The sequence below is a fragment of the Pipra filicauda genome, unplaced genomic scaffold (genome assembly GCF_003945595.2).
Source record: "Pipra filicauda isolate LSUMZ 115617 unplaced genomic scaffold, ASM394559v2 scaffold29_size4552773_pilon, whole genome shotgun sequence".
NCBI classification, from domain to species: domain Eukaryota; kingdom Metazoa; phylum Chordata; class Aves; order Passeriformes; family Pipridae; genus Pipra; species Pipra filicauda.
Window position 1 is genome coordinate 2,463,741 of NW_024104420.1, and position 17,781 is coordinate 2,481,521.

Sequence of the window (17,781 nt, forward strand, 5' to 3'; positions counted from 1 at the left end):
TTGTCTGTCTTCAAGATGCTATTTTCCCTTAGGCTTCCACTTCTATTTCAGTATTCATTTTAGCCTGTGTATTCATTGACACAAGGCCTTGTCCTGCCTTTTCCTGCAGTGTGAAGTACCGTGCTACAGCACTAATATTTACAGAGGAAATACTATCTTCTGAGGCTATATGTACAAAATCTCAGTAATAACAGAGAGAATACAAGTTTTTTGCCCCCTGCCTTAACATCATAACTTACAGTCTGTGAACTGTTTACTACAACATTAGGCATATGAAAGCAAACTTCTGCAATCATGATAGCTGGCTTCAGTAAACCCAGTCTGCTAAATTAGAGCAATTTGCTACTTTAAGTTTCTGGTTGTAAAACTCTAGAGACCACCTAGTAATAATGTAGCTTCATAAATGTTGTATTGGCTGCTTGCTTATTATGTATTTACCATTGACTATGTATGATCCTTCCATGGATAATGCCTGGTAACAGTCTGGCTGATGATGAGTTAAATTTGCAGGTATGCAAAATAGTTGATTTAGGCCATCCCCTTTCTTAAAGGGGAAGATACACTTCAGTGCAAGCTGTCCACTCAGAAATGATGCACAAAGATACGCATCCCTGAGATCACTTAGATAATCTGCTGTTTCTCAGGCAAACTAAGTAAATAAAACAGCTCTTTCCTCCAATAACTTCTCTGGTAGAAAAGCAGATGCTTTCTGTCACATCTCCATATTTCTTATCAGGCAAAAGCTGTAAAAATGTTTTTTTAACTTTCTTCATCCCAAAAATGTTTATTTAAGTTTGTCTAAGGAAAGCTTTATCACCCATTTCAGACATAGGGAGTTTTTTTGAAAGTAAACCGGACTTCTGTATTTTGGATATTCTGTACTACCTAGCTCACAGAAATATTGTGAACAGCCTTGCTTGCAAATTTTTTGAGGTGGTTACATGCTGAGTATTGAGTGTGTTTGTATCTCTCCGACACCTGAGATTTGTGCAGTATATATAGTAACTTGAATTATGTGCCCAATAAAACTACAAAGTCCTTACCTTTTTTTTTATTATTTTTTTTTCCCGTCGGTGGTGTGTGCAAGTAAGCTTATTTCAGGAAGTGACAGGAGACTTCTCACTGGGCAGGAGGATGAAACATACTCAATAGATGTTTTGAGTGACTTATAATGTATGATGGACGTGGGCGGTGGTCCAAGACACAGTGAAGAAATCAGTAACTTTTTCTGGTCTTTCTTTTCAATGAGGTGAGGCTTGCCTGGTTTAAATTGTCTGCTGCTTTTTGTTACACCTCTGGCTGCAGCAGGTGGGTCGAGCTTCTGGTGCCCAGCAGACCCGAGGCAGCTCGGGCGGCAGTATCTGCACGGTGGAAGAGCTGCTCTGACGGTCGAATCCGCAGGACAAAGGTGGAGTTGAGCAAAGGAGTCCTGCATTCCTGTCATCTCGTTCCCCTATCCCTCCCTCCTCTTGCCTACGTGTCCACCGGGAAGTGAGGGCGAGGGTGTGGGAGTCGGGGTCTGGCGAGCGGAGCCAGCGCTGGATGTGCCACTGGATGTGCCACTGGATGGCAGCATTGACTATGTGTTGGACCGGGCGGCACTGCCGGGGCCGGGCTGGGCTCTGGTTCAGCCTCGCTAAACATCAGCCGGGTAAAAGATTGATTGCAATGCAAATGTATTTATAACCACTAGAGATAGTCACCTTCCACCCCAATTAGCCTTTGAATTGATTTAGTGAGAAAAACATCTATTATGGAATAAAAGTCTTAGAGATTAGTGTTGCATTATTTCACTACATTTGAAATAGCTGTAGGTAAGAGGGTCTTACAGGCATCAATAAGCTTTAATACTATAAAGTGCTTTTAGGCTACATCAGAAGCAAATTACAAGTCGAAGGTTTGTTTGCTGAATAAAATATAACTACAGGTATGTTGGGTACGCTGGGACTTTGTGGTATTTACAAAATCTAGCTTATAAAGTTTTTCTTTTCATTCTTTTATTTTTTAAAAGGGATTAGTTCACTGGTTACAAAAATGTGCTTCTTTCTGCAAGCTAACAGAAATCAGTTATGTTTTGAAGTTGTCTGATTTTTTTTCTATTTTCTGTTCTTTCCAAAGAGCCTGGAGTGAGAGGAATGGTGGTGGCTCTTTCTCTGGAATATGAATCTTAGGTACACCATGATGTCTGACTAGTATTGCTAGGAAAGAATCCAGGAAAGAAGAGAGTTCTCTACTTGAAATTATAGTAAGGAGCTGGTCTGGTTTAATGCTTCTAATTAAAAGACCTAATTTATATCACATTGAGTTTCAGTTACAGGTGAGAAATGTTATTTCTTTGAAAGGCAAAATTTCCCTGACATTTTATAATATTGCACTGTTTTTGCTGCTTTGATGTAAATTAGCTTCCTTTCTAAGGAATACAATGTGAACAAACAACCTTTGAAAACAGAACTGGAGCTGTAGCTGGATGCTTCCCAATTCAGATTCTGCACCTCTCACCCTCCCCCCTTCCCACTGTAAAATCTGTGCAAGTCTTTGCTTTCTATTTATGTATTCATTTGTGTTTATATAAAGGATGAAGCTTAATGAAGTCTGTGCAGTCACAGCAGGATCAACCACTGTGAGATCAGATGTGGCCCTGTGCTGTGTGTGAGAGCAAGACCTTTGAGCTGTGAGTGTTCTTATTCTCTGTATTGTCACTCAATTCATCTTTATTTAATCCATAGCTTATATGTTTAACACCATTAAACATAAAAGGTAATTTCAAAATACACTGCCAGCTTTTTACATTCTGGGAAAAATTATAACTTATTCTGTTCTTTATGACGATAGAAAAATATTTTATGCAATCCAGAATGCTGGCTTTGAGGGCTCGAACCACAAAGATCACCTTCCTTCCACTCCGCACAGCATCTATTGACTGTTTTGAAGTCTAGTCTGAAATTTACCTGAATTCATAACAAATGCCTGTACCTAGATGACAAAATATTTTTATTGATGCTGAGCAAAAACACATTCATTGGTATGAAATTTTAAATGTATTTTAGATATTTGTATTTATAGTTTGCTTTCTGACATTTAAATAAATAGTATGGGGACAAAGAAAAATGAAAAAATAGAAGACAAATTAGCAATGTTTGCCAAGTATGTCTTTGAATGCACAAAAGCGCTGAAAGGTTTAAAAATGTAGAATATGCTATAAAAATTGGAAGGAAAAAAAGTAAAGTGAATAATTCTACTTCCATCTTCTTTTGTATCCCTCTTTTGGATATCTACAATGCACTGCAGCATTGATACCAGATAATACAGCGATATCCCACTTAGTCATGGTGAGGCATGCTTGACAATCTATCAAAAATCAGCTGGAAGCAAAACCTCCTGAAGGCAGCCTAGATCTGATGGGATTTGTCTTTATGTGTGTGTACATAAGTGCGAGATACGTGAGATTTAAACATAAATGGCATGCATGCAAAATACACTGGGATTTAAAATATGTATTGTACATTCTGCAAAATATGTGCTCCTGAATATCTCCAATTCTGAAGAAATAAGCAGTCTGATAAAAATAGAATCCAGGGAGCTAATATTGGCATTGATTTTTAATTTACACAGAAGTTATTACAAATATATATCAGTGTCAATTAAAGCAGTTTCATTGCTTACAACATATAGGAAATCAGATTCCATAATTACATTTGCCATGCGTATGGTAGCCCTGATTCTAAGGTTCAAAGGTCACTGACAATTAGCATAAGATTTAAATTTTGTTCACTATAATTACTTCAAAATTTGACAGGAGAATATGAATGTTAAATCCAAAGAATATATTCTGGCAGCAAACCTCAGTTGTCTTTTCCCCTAAGGTTTTTTTAGATGTTTAATTTTGTATTTGGTTCATAGAAAATAGTTTATGTTGTGCCTAGGTAACCAGATAGAACTTATTTACCATATAGACAAGACTTTATGCAATGTTTGTAGTAGCCTGGGAACACAACAGTGTAGATAAGATTAATAAAAAGGCAAATGTAATAATCTGGCACTGGTTAAACATTTCAGTGGATAGCAACAAAAAAAGTCAGTTCAGTCATAGCTGTAGGGTTGTATTTATATTTGAGGACTTTATGGTCTTATTTTCCTGTACAGAAGTTTTTAGTTCAATTTCTTCTCAAATTGTGTTATATTTTTAGTCATTAAAGTGTGTCTGTGTGTGAATTCAAAGTTTGGTGGATGCTTTTCTGAGGAAGAAAATATTAAAATGTGGAAACCTTTCTGCAAGGATATAATTTTAAAGCATGTATTCTGATAGCAGAAAGTAGATGCAAAAAAGAGACACTGTTTCAATTTTCTCTGTAGATACAGTTTGAATATTTATGAAATGGTTTCAGCAATTAATGATATGAAGACAGGAGTACAACACTGAGGAACCTACCCTGATTGAGCTTTGTCTTGTGCCCTGATTGGCAATCTCAGATGTTCTAAGAGGATCTGCACAGACAGCTGAATATGGGATCTGTGCCCTTTATATAACTGTGGAAATGAAACGGAATAGACTTGGACCTATTGTTGGAAGGCATTGCTAATCCTTCTTTAAATGAGGGCAAGCTGTCAGCTGTTCTCAGGGATGTGATGGTTCAGCCTCTCAAGGTCTGTGAAACTGTTGCTTGATGCTAATATCCTATTTAGTTGTTGTCTGGTGTCTGTGAGATTGAAAAATGTTACAGTCTATAGTATTTCCCATGCATTGGTTAAAGTTACTTAAGTCTAGTGAAAAACAGGGATATGGCTTGAAGTTCGTTAGCTTAAAATCAGCCTAAATAAAAAGGCAGTTTTCAGAAGATGGAAACCTACAGCGATTCACTTGAGTGAAAAGTTTTCAGACTGTACATGAGACTGAAAAAAATATATCCCAAATATATCCAAACTTTTGAGAGAGGGAAAGTGTCACAAAACATGAAAACCATTGATTCCTCAGAATGTTTTTTCCTTCTTAACAGGTGAGAGTGTTATGACAGACATGCAATATTGTACATATGCATGTTGTTAGAGCACTTTGGTTAAAACTTACAAACACATAGAAATTTTCCATGTTAGAGAACATAAGGAAACAAACCTTGAGCTGAATAAACAAGGCAATACAACATTGTCTAAGTTAGTGTACTACATATTTCCAGGGCTATGCATAAGGAAAGTATTAATGAATTCTGTAAGGAAGAATCTACACTTTATGAACATGATTTGTCTGCAAGAGTCTGTGTGAAGACATGAGGAGAACACAGGTCAAATAATATAATGTTTTTAGTCCACATTACTATATTAATGAGAAACTGAACTATTTTTCAACTTCTGGTTAAAGATAAAATGTGCATTATTTAGGCAATAAGGTATTATTCTATTTCCTATATAGGAAAGAAGGATTATTTTTAGAAAGTGTTGAAGTGCCATCAGTGAACTAATGGTTATAGTGTGCTTAAAAAATGGGTTATTTGACATCACTGTGAAGTGTTTCTGGATAAAATTTGAGGTAAAATTAACATGTGTTAATCTTAGTGAAGACATTATTTCTATCAGAAAAGTAAATGAGTTTGAAGCAAAGTTGAAGCAAACTCTCAAGAAACACCATAAAGTTGCGGGTTGATGATGATATTACATATGAAGATCAGTTTGAGGTAACATCACAAATGTAGTCCAAAAATGTAAAAGATTTGTTTGCTAGACAATCAAAAGCTATGTTGACAGTAGATGGTTATTCTAAAATCACAAAAAGAGCATTGTAAACTTCTGTGTATATTGATTGCTAGACAATACATCAATTGTCAATGCAGATAATGGGACACAATATGAATGACTTGAAATGAATTGCTAAAGTATATCTCTTTTAACGTTGGGTCAAGTATGTGTGCACCCCGTTGCAAACTGTATGGTAGTCACTTTATAAAAGCAAATATCCTGGAAGATTGTCTTATTTCTTTTTCTGCTTTACAGAGAATTTAGGAAACAATACATGTGGAGTCGCCAGCCTGAGTGGGAGAACAGGTGATCAAACCATATAAGAAGAATGGACTTGAAAACAACAATACAGAGGTGCTTTGAGGATTTAAAAAACCAAGAAGATTGAATCAGAGCCTGAATTTTTTAACAATAGGATTACTGTGTACTCCGTCAGCAGAGAAAGAAATAAAGTTATTTTTCTCTTTAACATTTTGGCTGACAGAGAATATTTTGGTTTAGATGATATTACTTAATCAGTGTCCTCTGTGCTGTATTTCTTGAGAAACACACAATTTCTGTTGCTCTCTCTCCCCTCTTTCCTTTAGTATCTATTATTTTTTCTTTCATTATGATAAAGGCTTTTACTTAAAAGCTCTCTCACAGGCTTTTCTTGAATGACCAGAGACAGTAGCTAATCTGAAACTAAGAGTGTCTTAAAACCACATGAAGGCCTAATTTTTTTCATCTGAAAATATTGAACTATACCTCTAAATAAGAAAAGCGAATTTTTATACTGTGCTGACAGTCCTAGGAAATTTGGTGATTATATTTGGTATTTATAAAGCCAAAAATAGCATATAGCATTTTTGTAAACTTGCATTTTTATAGTAAAAGTAGCATAAACTTTCTTGGTTTTTCTCTGGGGAAAGTTTTTTGGAACAAAGGAAAAATAAAACTGTATTTAACAATAGGTTTGATTTTACTGCCTGCCACATAAACAGGTTTGAAATTCTCAAAATTGTTTCACTGTTTGCACTGAAATAGTGTGGAAGAATAACACTGAGGATTTAAGACCTCCCACTGTAGCCATACTTATTTTTGAGGAGGACTGGAAAACTGTCTGCCTCTAATACACAATTAATGTACACAAATTCAGTCCCTGTAATATTTATGCATTTTATTTTCAGTGAAGAAATTTACAGATTCTTTGGATATTTGCTGTCCTTTGTAGCTTTATTATTTTAGAATTGAGGCTGGACAAAACACTTGTTTTATGGGAGGATCCTAAGCTATGAGAAGGAAAGAATAGTCAGAAAAAACTGTGGAGCAGATATGAGATGGCTTTTTCCTTTTTCCTTTTTCCTTTTTTTTTTCTAGTGCGGGCAGGGTAGCAATGTAATGCATCCTGAAGATCTGTTGACTTCTTGTCAGCTCCTACTTTTAAACTTTTTCAGTTTATATGACTCTTTGTCACACACATTCAAAGCTCCTGATAAATAGCTTGCCGTATTTTAAAGATCTCTTGGAAAGAACTATTAAAATAAAGCTGAAAAAAACTTTGCATTTTTAAATTTCACTTAGGTTAAGAGCAGTTACTATCTGATGTACTTTAGTGTCATTAGTGCTTTGAAACTGGTTTGTAATTGACACGGATTTGCATGATATAAGCCATTATCAAGACTGTCACATTGTTGGCGTTCTCAGAAGACACAGTGTGTAAGATCAATACAGTGACTAAACAAGGTTAAAATGAATTATGGGAATTTAGAGGATAAATTCCAGTAGACCAGTCTTTGAGCAACCGGGTCTAGTGGGAGGTGTCCCTGCCTGTGGCAGGAGGGTTCGAACCAGATGATCTTTTAGGTCCCCTCTAACCCTGGCCTTTCTATGGTTCTATGAAATAAGATGTCGAACTGAACAGTGTTAGACATTTTGAGAATAATATCACCAAAAGCAGGAGACTTTGCAAGCAAACTCCTATATCAGAACCATTTCTGATTATTTTTTGTAATTCGGATAAGAAAAGACTTCTGCAGTAACAAGCATTCCAGTATTAATTTATCCAGTTGTAGAAATTCCATGGACTTAGGTCAAGCAGGGATAGCTGAACCCCCGTTGTTCATGTTCTTGTCTTCCAGCTCTTGTGTTTTGATTTTTCATATATTTTTAGGTCATGTATAATCTGCAATGTATTAGATCTTGCTATTAAATAGATATCAGGAGATGTATTTGTTCACCTGTATGGACATAAGAGATGACCTTGGGAGTTAAAGCTGCTTTGTATTGCCCAAGGTCACAGATCAACATCATGGAATATAAGCAGAGGACAATATGGCAATTGTATGATGTTGTACGACATGCAGATAAACATTAAGCAGTATCTTTCCCAACTGTTATCTGCTACTGCATGCTATGCCATACCCATTTTATAGATAGGAAACCAAAGCTGTGAGAGATTAAAACTCTCTGTAATTCTGTGATATAGGCTACACTTTGATTATACACTGCTCGAATCTAAAGCTTCAGCCAACAGTTCTGCCTCCACTTAGGTCACAGGATAATTTGGGCTTTAGTGGCACTCTTATCACACATTAGCAGTTAAAATGCCATGTTGGAAATGCACTGTAAAGTATGCTTCTTTGAAAGAAACACTGTAGTTTATTTCTTCCTTTCTTTATTTTTTTAAGGTGGTTTTATGAAAGCCATACTACTTTGGATCCCTCATTAATTTATTAATTAATTAACGAGAGTGTCACTCTCATTATTTGTGACTGTTTAAAAGCTGGTTAGTCATTGCCTTCTTTATACCTTGAATAAGGCATAGTTAGCAATGAGATAATATTTTTTTAGTTTTATTTTGTTTTGTTTTGTTTTTAACAGGTGCTTCCAATTTGTGGAAATGTAGAATTTGTTTCCATAGTAACTTTCAGACTTCAAGGCTTGTGGGAAGAAGACTGGTAAGTGTATGATTTAGATTATACTTGCTGAGTTTTATTGTGTTTTAAATGTGGTTAAGTTGGAACAATTTAGAGTAGTGAGATCTGGAAGGTCTGACTGAAATATTTTGCGAATGTCTTTGTTATTCTGAACTACAAATAATTCTAAAGAAAATTTGACTCTGACTTAGGTTTGGTGGTCTTGTTTGATAGTTTTGATTTTTTAATTAAGTGAGCTTAATATACAATAGTCGTATTTGTGGACTGAAATGTTATTTTCATCCTGCTATTTCAGAAAAAAAACCCCACTTTATTTTAGGAAAGCTGAAATTTTTGTGAGGAAATACTGAACCTGAGGCCTAATTACATTCCTTGTATTTGTTGTTATTAGTTCTATATATGAGGTGTTTATTTCTTTATTACTAATTCAGTTGCCCAAATTACCAGAAAACCCCCAAATATTCTTATACCGTTTCCCCTCAAGGTGAAAGTAATCAAACAGAAGCTTTTGAAATCTGAAAATAGTGCTTCAGATTTGACCTACAGTCTTGTGATTATCAAATACAAATGTGAACATGTTTTTGATTGAGCTTCAAACCATGGTTTGTACATAATGTGAGTATGATTACTATCTTCTTAGACTTGATTTTCTTTTCTTGTAGACGTTGTTAATACCAAACCACCAGTGGTCATCAGGATCATGTATGAATATATATACAGCTGCTCTTCAAGGCTGGCTTCAGTTTATTCGAGGAAACATCTTACATCTCTAATATTTTAATGTTAGAAAAAAGGATGAGCATTTTTTGAGAGCTGACAAGGGTCTACAATCTATAAAATTAAGGAACTCATATTGACATATGTGAACATATATTGAGTATTGGTTATTTTTAATGTTCTTAATGTAAGAGATTATCTCTGACCAAAAAACTTGGTTGGACCCAAACACAGCATCTGAACTGTTGTAGGCAAGAAATGTTTGTTTTTCTTTAGCTTACTTTTCTTTGGTTAGGCTAGTTTTTAAAGGTTTTCTTTAGCTTTCAAAAAAACCCAAACTTGCCCTTAAATGCATCTGTTTTGTTGTATGGATAACATTTATTGTTCATAAAACTGAAAGCCTTATGAAGAGTAAGAAAACATAACACAGTTAGATCTTGGAAGAAAAATCATTCTGCTGAGGATATTTGGCATTGCCTGGAGTTAATGTGTCAATATCATTCAGTTTTATCATAATTTTGCTTGGATCCCCTCCATAGAATATCTTAGCCTTCCCAGGTTTTTTTGGTTGTGAATATGCATTTGAATCTACAGAATGGATACCAAATCAGTCTACTTGCTATGGAAATGTACAAGATTAGGACAACTACTTAGATAGTATTAAATATGCCTAATTGTATTTTATGATGGGTTGATCTTGGCTGGATGACAAGTGCCCACCAAAGCTGCTCTATCACTTCCGTCCTCAGCTTAACAGGGGATAGTAAATATAACAAAGGGTTTGTGGGTTGAGATAAGGACAGGGAGAGGTCACTGACCAATTGCCATCATGGGCAAGGAGACTGGACCTGAGGAAATTGATTTATTGCCAATCAACTCAGAGCAGAAGAATGAGAAATAAACCCAAAACTTAAAATACCTCCCCCCCACCCTCCCCTTTTTTCCCAGGCTAAGCTTCATTCACGTTTTCTCTACCTCCTCCCCCGCAGCAGTGCAGGGGAACAGGGGACAGGGGCTCTAACAGTTAATTGCATGTTGTCTCTGCTACTCCTTTCTCCTCAGGGGGAGTGCTCCTTACACTCTTCCCCTATTTCATCACGAGTGCCTTCCAGGAGGTGCAGTTCTTCAGGAACAGGCTGCTCCATTGTGGGTTTCTCACGGGGTGATAAGTCCTGCCAGCAAACCTACTCCAGCTTGTGCTCGTCTTTCCACAGGTCACAAGTCCTTCAGAAGTCTGCTCCAGCACACCTTCCCACAGGTTCACAGCCTGCTTTCAAGCATCCACCTGTTCTGAAGTGGGGTCATCCCCGTGCTGCAGGTGGATCTCCACTCTCCCATGGACCTCCATGGACTGCAGGGGCACAGCTGCCTCACCATGGTCTGTACCACAGGCTGCAGGGGAATCTCTGCTCCAACATCTGGAGTACCTTCTCTCCCTCTGTGGCACTTTGTGATATGTTTGAGTAGGCATGGGGGTATGAGGTTGATGATGGAGGTATTTTCCAACCTTAATGGTTCTATGATTCACTTGGTGTCTGCAGAGCTGTTGCTTCCTCACTCTTCTCTTCTTTGGCTGCAATTGTTTCTGCACAAAAATTCTTCCTCTTCTTAAATCTGTTCTCCTAGAGGTGCTACCACAGTCACTGATGGGCTTATCCTTGTCCAGCGGTGGGGCTGTCTTGGACCTGCCTGGCATTAGCTATATTGGACTTGGGGGAAGCTTCTGGCAGCTTCTAAGCCACGCCTGTATCTCACCTGTTACTGAAATATTGCTGTATAAATCCAATACATATGTGCTTGAAAATGGGATACTTCTTTTTCTCATCTTTGCCAGTTTAGAGATTATATTGAGACACTTTGGTCATCTTCTTTCTTTTGATAATTTTTGTTGGTGTTACCTTGCTTCCTTTGCAGCTTAAATATGTGATCTATGTTGCTTAACTGTTCCTCAGATAGCGCTATTCTTGAGACTTCCTTCTCCAAAATATATTATTGGAATTTTGACTGGGGTAGCATTAGTTTTTTTCACAGGGCATAGTGTAGGGTTCTGTGTATGGGGTTTAGTTGGCAGCTGGACTTAAAACAGAATGAATATATCAAATATTTTAAAAACACCTGAACATGTAGTACTATGTGCATATTTTGAAACCTGAAAACATGAACTGAACACCTTTTTTTTTTTAGTGTCCATGTAATGCAGTTGGAACATGTTTCTTAGGTATGCAGTTATGGTCATGCTGCTGCTCATAAATGAAATTTTGAAATATAATGCCTGATTCTGAATTAAAAGTCAGGGCTGGCTAACTAAATAAATAATTTTACCCCTTCAAGTAATGGTAGCAGAGGTTGTATCTTAGAGTGGGTGCCAGGCTAGGTACTTTGAGCACTCTAACAAACTAGAAAGCCAAGAATAGATGAGCAAAAAAGTTAATAGCCATACTTTTTCAGCACTTCATTATGTACATATCTGACTGTTAAAAGACCTAGAAGGTAAAAGGAAGACAGCTGTTTGTCAGTTCCCTTCATTCCCACCAAAAAATTGGTCCGTTTCAAGCAAATTTGAACCCAAAAGTTAGACTTCTCAATGATAACTAAATTCTTTCAAAATCCATGAAAATCAATGAAAAGAGAGCAGTGACGGGAACAGCAGGAAGAGTTCAAACATTACCCTTTCGTGGGTACCAGCTTCAGCAAGCACATGATCCTCCCTAGTGAAGGGGTAGGGACTGGAAGGAAGATCAGCTTTATTGTTGGTAAAGAAAGATCAGAGAAAACTGTAGGAAAAAGTCTCAAAAATTTCTACAGGGCTTCTTGTTGTTTTCAGATAAGGCTAAACAATCAACGTTTGAAAATTCTCTCCTGACAAAATTGTCACATGTGAGTAGTGTATCCATCTGTACACTTTTTGCTGTGTCCCCTCAAATCAATCCAGTATTTGGCACTTTAAATTTGTAGTGTTCCCAGGAAATACTTTCTTTGTACTTTATCATTTGCATCTATATCTGAGGTATTTGCATCAACATTTTCACTAAGGAGCCATCTCTTGTTTTGTCTGCATTTCAATCTGGTTGAAAGAGAATGCCGTCTAATCTGAAGGTTCTATGCTCTATTATGTTTTAAAGTGTTTTGATACCATACCTGATATATGCAGATGCATACCAACAAGAAGTCTCTGCAAGTAATTTCACATTCTTTTAGAGACAGAAGCTGGAATAAAGACTGTGTCCTGGATGGACAGACTAAAGAGTAGAGTCAGCATTTAGGAATTCACAGGCAGGTAAAGCACCTCTCCAGAAAAGAAATCAAAATATATCCATAAATCTAACTGTCTTGGTGCACAGTCATGATTTCAACTTGGTTTTGAATGTTTAAATAATGGAAAGTTCTTGAATATTTTAAAGTATGGTCACAGGTAGTGAAGAGAAGTTATAGAAGATATTAGGTATGGAAGTGCTGTATACTGATATGAAATGTAATAAATCTTTAATTGGTTGGGGTTATTTGGTGAAAATCAGAAACATTAATGATGTTTTTTCAAGTTCTGTTCAAATTCTTTAGCCTTGAGAAACAGTTATTATTGTAAATATGTGATTTGCTGTCCTCATTGCTGTTTGGGTAGCTTTTCATTGTTTGTCACTCTTGTGTATCATAAACATGGGTATTAATTTTAAAGGAAAGGGAATGGAGATAATTCACCATTATAGTCTAGATATTGTGTTGACATCAGTAGGTCTCTGAACAGGGTCTCTGAATTTTCAGGTCTCTCCTGATCCAGTGTTATTACTTCACTACTCCTTTCTTCTTTTTTACTCACCTCAATAAAACATTAACTTTTAAGGCACTAGTTTTCATTTTACTGTTCAAGTAGTTGGAAAAAGCCCCTAAAAGAAATGAATGGTTAACTATTGTAACAATAAAGTAACAGTCAGACTTGGTTTCTTTGTGACATTTGCTTAGCTCAAAAGCAAAAATACATTTGCAATTAAGAGAAAGAAGTCTGTGAAAGAGATGGCTACTTACAGAGGCTTCCAACTTAGTTTCTCATCACTGAATAGTATTATTTTGTGGTTGTAAACAATGCTGTTGGATAATGATTTTTCAGGTGGATAGTCATATATTAATTTTTTGAACACTAAAGGGAAAGTAAAAGGTAAACATTGGTTCCACAGGGTTGTTTGGTTTTTGTTTGGTTGGTTGGTTGGTTTGGTTTTATTTTTTATTTGTTTGTTTGGGGGTTTTTTTGTGGTTGGGTTTTTTTGTGCTGATGTTCTATTTTTTTTAATGTGTTATATTTCTGGGACGAAGGAGGTTTCAAGAAAAGTAGTAGATTCTTTCAAATTGAAAAATATGAAATGTGGTAAGAGTTTCTGGGGACCCAACTGTGAATAATCAGTAGTAGGAGCTTTGCCTGTCCGTAAGACCCAGATTCGCTTCCCTGTAAGAGTCTATTTATCCTTGGGGTGTAAAAGAAGAAAATGTTGACAGCAGTGCTTAAATCAGTGTGGTGTTTTTTACAGCAGGCATTTTTTTTTGCTTTGCAGAGGCGTAATGGTCATGCTGTTGTATGGGTTTTTTGTTCTTGTCATATATTAGATTTTCCAGGTGAATAGGACTTCAGGCACTGAATTAACACAACATTTGTCCAAGAGGTTATGTAAGTTGGAATCTTCATTGAACAATTGCAAAATAAACTCACTTTCTCAATAAAAGCTAGCTACCAGTAAACACTTCCATGCAATTGTTGCACAAACAGTAATGATCATGCTGTCCAAGTTTATGTCATGTTGGTGGCAGATGGCACGTAATAAACAACCCACTGTTTTGATTTCTGCACGCTTTGATTGTTTGTCCAAATGAGCAATAAGTGTAGCTAATGTTTAGGCTCCAAAATATCTTTGACTGTGAGTGGAGAATGCTTCACTTGTTCTGCTGAAGCAGGTATTCTCTATTCTTGTTTTCAGATCAGAGGCCACAAAAAAGCTATACCCTTGGAATAGCTGTGATATTTGGTTCTCTGACCACTTGATGTTATATTTGGTGTGTGCTAATAAAATATTCAGTGTCTTCTGTCAAGGATAGAAGGAAGGGTTACATCAAGGAGACTTAATTTTGCTAAGTGTGCTATTTCACTCTTTTCTTCTTCTTGATTCTAGCCAAGAAAAAAAAGTTAAAATTACCTTTTATTCTTGTTCTTCCTAAAATAATAACCAAATCCATATTTTAAAGTGTCTTTGGATTACCCTATTCAATTCTTTTTCTCTTTCTTCTGCTTATTCCAAAATCAACTAACAGGGAAATTTAATTGTACTATTATTTGACTTCCAGATAAAAAATTACCTTGTAAAAGCCAATTTCAATTGGTGCTGATGTGTTTGCTTTTTGAAATATCGAACATCTGAATGTTTGATTGCTCAGGATCAGATTGGATGTAATTTCTGTGGTTTTCTTTGATCTCTAAAGACAGCAGGAGTCTACCTTTTTGAATGGCACTTGAATGTAGGTTAAAAAAGGAAAAAGAAAGTAGCATGTGTGAATATCAGGGCAAATTATATCATTATATTCTGAACAACATGCCTTGGAATTACAATGCTAAGCACAACTTGCTCTGTCCTCAATAAAAAGAATTATTTAATTCAAATATGTGTATGAAAATTGCCATTTGTATGATTTAAGTCATGACCATTTAACTATTGTAATTGGAATTGATTGTCCAAGTCTTTGTAACTCGGTTCCATGGTAACAGTTTGGATATTAGTGTGCTGTAATAAAATTGCCATGGCTACACTGACTGAAGCCTTGATCCTAAAATGAACTTCACATGAAAACAAGGTCTTACATTTGTCTAATCATTGGCATTTTCACACCCTGTTGAAATCAGCTTGCAAAATACTTGGTCATGAGCAGGAAAGATTGCTGCTCTGAAACACTTTAATCTTAATCTCTTTGCACTAGGGTCAGAGTAAGACTTTTTTGAAATAGCCTCCTAACAAGTTAACAAATTTCCTAATGGTTGAATAAGGAGTGGGCATTTGGCTGGTGTTTGTGTTTGTAACAAGGAATGAGTGCAAGCTAAACAGGGCAAACCCTTTTCCCCACTATGAATGATCAAGTGTTTTGAAATCCATTGATTTCAGCTGGCCTTCCCCACAGCAAAAGACACACCTCTTCTGTTTTCCTGAGCTGCCATCGCAGGACTGATAGTTCTTCTCAGGGATCCAGCACTTGCTAGGGTTCAGCCCAGCAAGTGACCAGGAAGATGAGAGGTCAGTTAAAGATGATGAAGACAAAATGAAATAATTAGAATCTATCAGGAGTTGGAGGGAAGGAAGTCCTTCAAAGTGGCACTTAGAAGGGTTCCTAAAGGAACAGTTAATGTGTGGAATATTCACTTCTTAACCACCATAGGAGATCTCATATTTGATGCTGTCAGCATTTGATATAGGAAATTGTAATGATGACTATTGAAAATGGAACAGGATAAGAATTTAAGCAATCATTTAATATATATGACTAACAATCACAGGTTAATTAAGTCAATTTACGTTTGCTTAGACCAAGTGCAAGCAAAATGACCACAAGGTCTGAGGTACAAGAGAAAAGCTGGAGCTTTACATAGGCAAGGAGTAGATGAAACAGCTTCAGTGTGAAATTAACATTAATGTTATTTTTTTGAGTCTTATTTGATTTAGAACATGACAGGCTGGCGTCTGACTACCTTAAATGGGTATTGGACATCTGTTAAAACAGGAGGGAGGGATCCAGCTTTTAAGAGAGTGGCACTTCAAAAAGCTACTTGAGCAGTCTGAGAATGAAGGAAATTGATTCCTTCAAATAAAGGATCTGGGAAGCTCCTGTTTATAAGAGCTCTGGTTGGAGGAGAAGGAGCGGTAGAAAGACTCTGGTAAGTGTGTGTGTATTGTGTATTTGTGACTGTGATGTTAGGGTGGACAATTCAGTGTGGTGTTATGCCAATATAAATGAGCTAATCAAAGTCCTGAAAGCTGTATAGTTACATCAATAGTATTTCATCAGTACTGTTGAACCAGTTAATCCTGCTTCACAGGGTGAATACAATTACCACAAACTGAACTATGATCTCTGCCTACCAGTATTCTCTGCCTTGTAGATACAGTAGTCTGGTAGGAGTGTATACTTTTGCATGGTATGTACTGGCCTGAAAAATTGCATGTCCTTGATAAGAAGAAAAAGGTCTTGTCAGGAGACTAAAGATTGAGAACCTAAACTGTATTTTCCTAATTGAAACTATTGTAAGACCACCAAAGCATTTTGTGCAGTCCTCAAGATGCTCAGAATAAAGAGAAGACAGGACACTTGTAGACCCCCTTTTTGTACATACCCTAACTCTGAAGAGATGAGGAAGGAGAAACCATTTTTTTTAAACTATTGAACTGAAGAAATGTTCTCCCATCTCATCATGCAAAAGACCTTGTTTTCTGTTAACAGACACTCCTAAGAGATTGTACATGTTTTTGAAAATTGAGTTGTTTCCTGTTTTCCAACCGCTTCATTCTAATGCAAGCATCTTCCAAGTTTTATTTCACTGAAATAGTGTCCCTGCACTCTTTACAACACACTCTTTACAACAATATTGTGCATCTCATTGACATGTTATTCTGAAGCCAAACTTTAGTGACTTTCTCTTTTCAAGTATTAAGGTACTGTTTATTCAGAAAGACTGAAATCTTTCTTGATTATAGGTTTGGCTGTTTTGTGTTGTCCAAGTGCATCAAATCAGAGATGAAACCATATTTTTCTTTTTGCTGGCGTGGCAAATCTCTATGCTTAGATCACAGGAAAGGGGAAAGATAGTCTTCTGCACCTAAAACTTCTCATGTGGTTTGGTATCCATCACCATTCTTTCCTAATAGTGAACAGAGCTCAAACAGCCTTTACTGGGTAAAGTCCTTTTCCCAATTCAAGGGGTAAGAACACATTAATTTAGGAGAAGGTAGGGCTTTTTGGAAGACAATGAGTTTAGGTGTCCCATAAACAGGAATCCTTCAACTTTCATACTGAGAACTGAGATGAATATCTACCCTTCTGGTTAGTCTTAGCTTCAGAAGTCTGTGTTTGGGCCTAATTATTTTCTCTATCTCTTCCAAAATCTAATTAATTTATTATGCAGTCAGATGCACTTTGTTAACTCAAGGCTTTTTCATATTTTTGGTCTGGTTGATTGAAAGTAATAGAAAGAATTCAATGAAAAGCTGACCCAGACCTTTCAAAATCAAGGATTCCTTATCCTTCAGTCACAAGTTACAAGCATTTAGCAGAGAGGAGGGAGGATTCCCTTTGAAACAAGCAGAAACCATTTGTCCAGATGATTTCCAGAACTGCTTTTAATTTAGCCCAAGAGTTTGACAACAGCAAGGTTAGATGGAGTAACAGTGCCTTGCTA

General features: G+C 36.5%; 1 long non-coding RNA gene across 4 annotated transcripts; it reads left to right on the forward strand.

Annotated features, from left to right (window-relative positions):
- The first annotated feature begins 1,199 nt into the window (after positions 1-1,199).
- Positions 1,200-14,187, forward strand: LOC120323608. Of its 4 annotated transcripts, none has more exons than XR_005564238.1 (5): positions 1,200-2,671; positions 4,354-4,644; positions 5,983-6,081; positions 8,590-8,666; positions 10,577-14,187. It is a non-coding gene; the product is annotated as an uncharacterized LOC120323608 (long non-coding RNA). The 4 variants fall into 4 exon arrangements; XR_005564239.1 differs by lacking the exon at positions 4,354-4,644 and having other exon boundaries at positions 1,200-2,245; positions 2,575-2,671; XR_005564237.1 differs by lacking the exon at positions 4,354-4,644 and having other exon boundaries at positions 1,200-1,927; positions 2,119-2,671.
- The last annotated feature ends 3,594 nt before the right edge of the window (positions 14,188-17,781 follow it).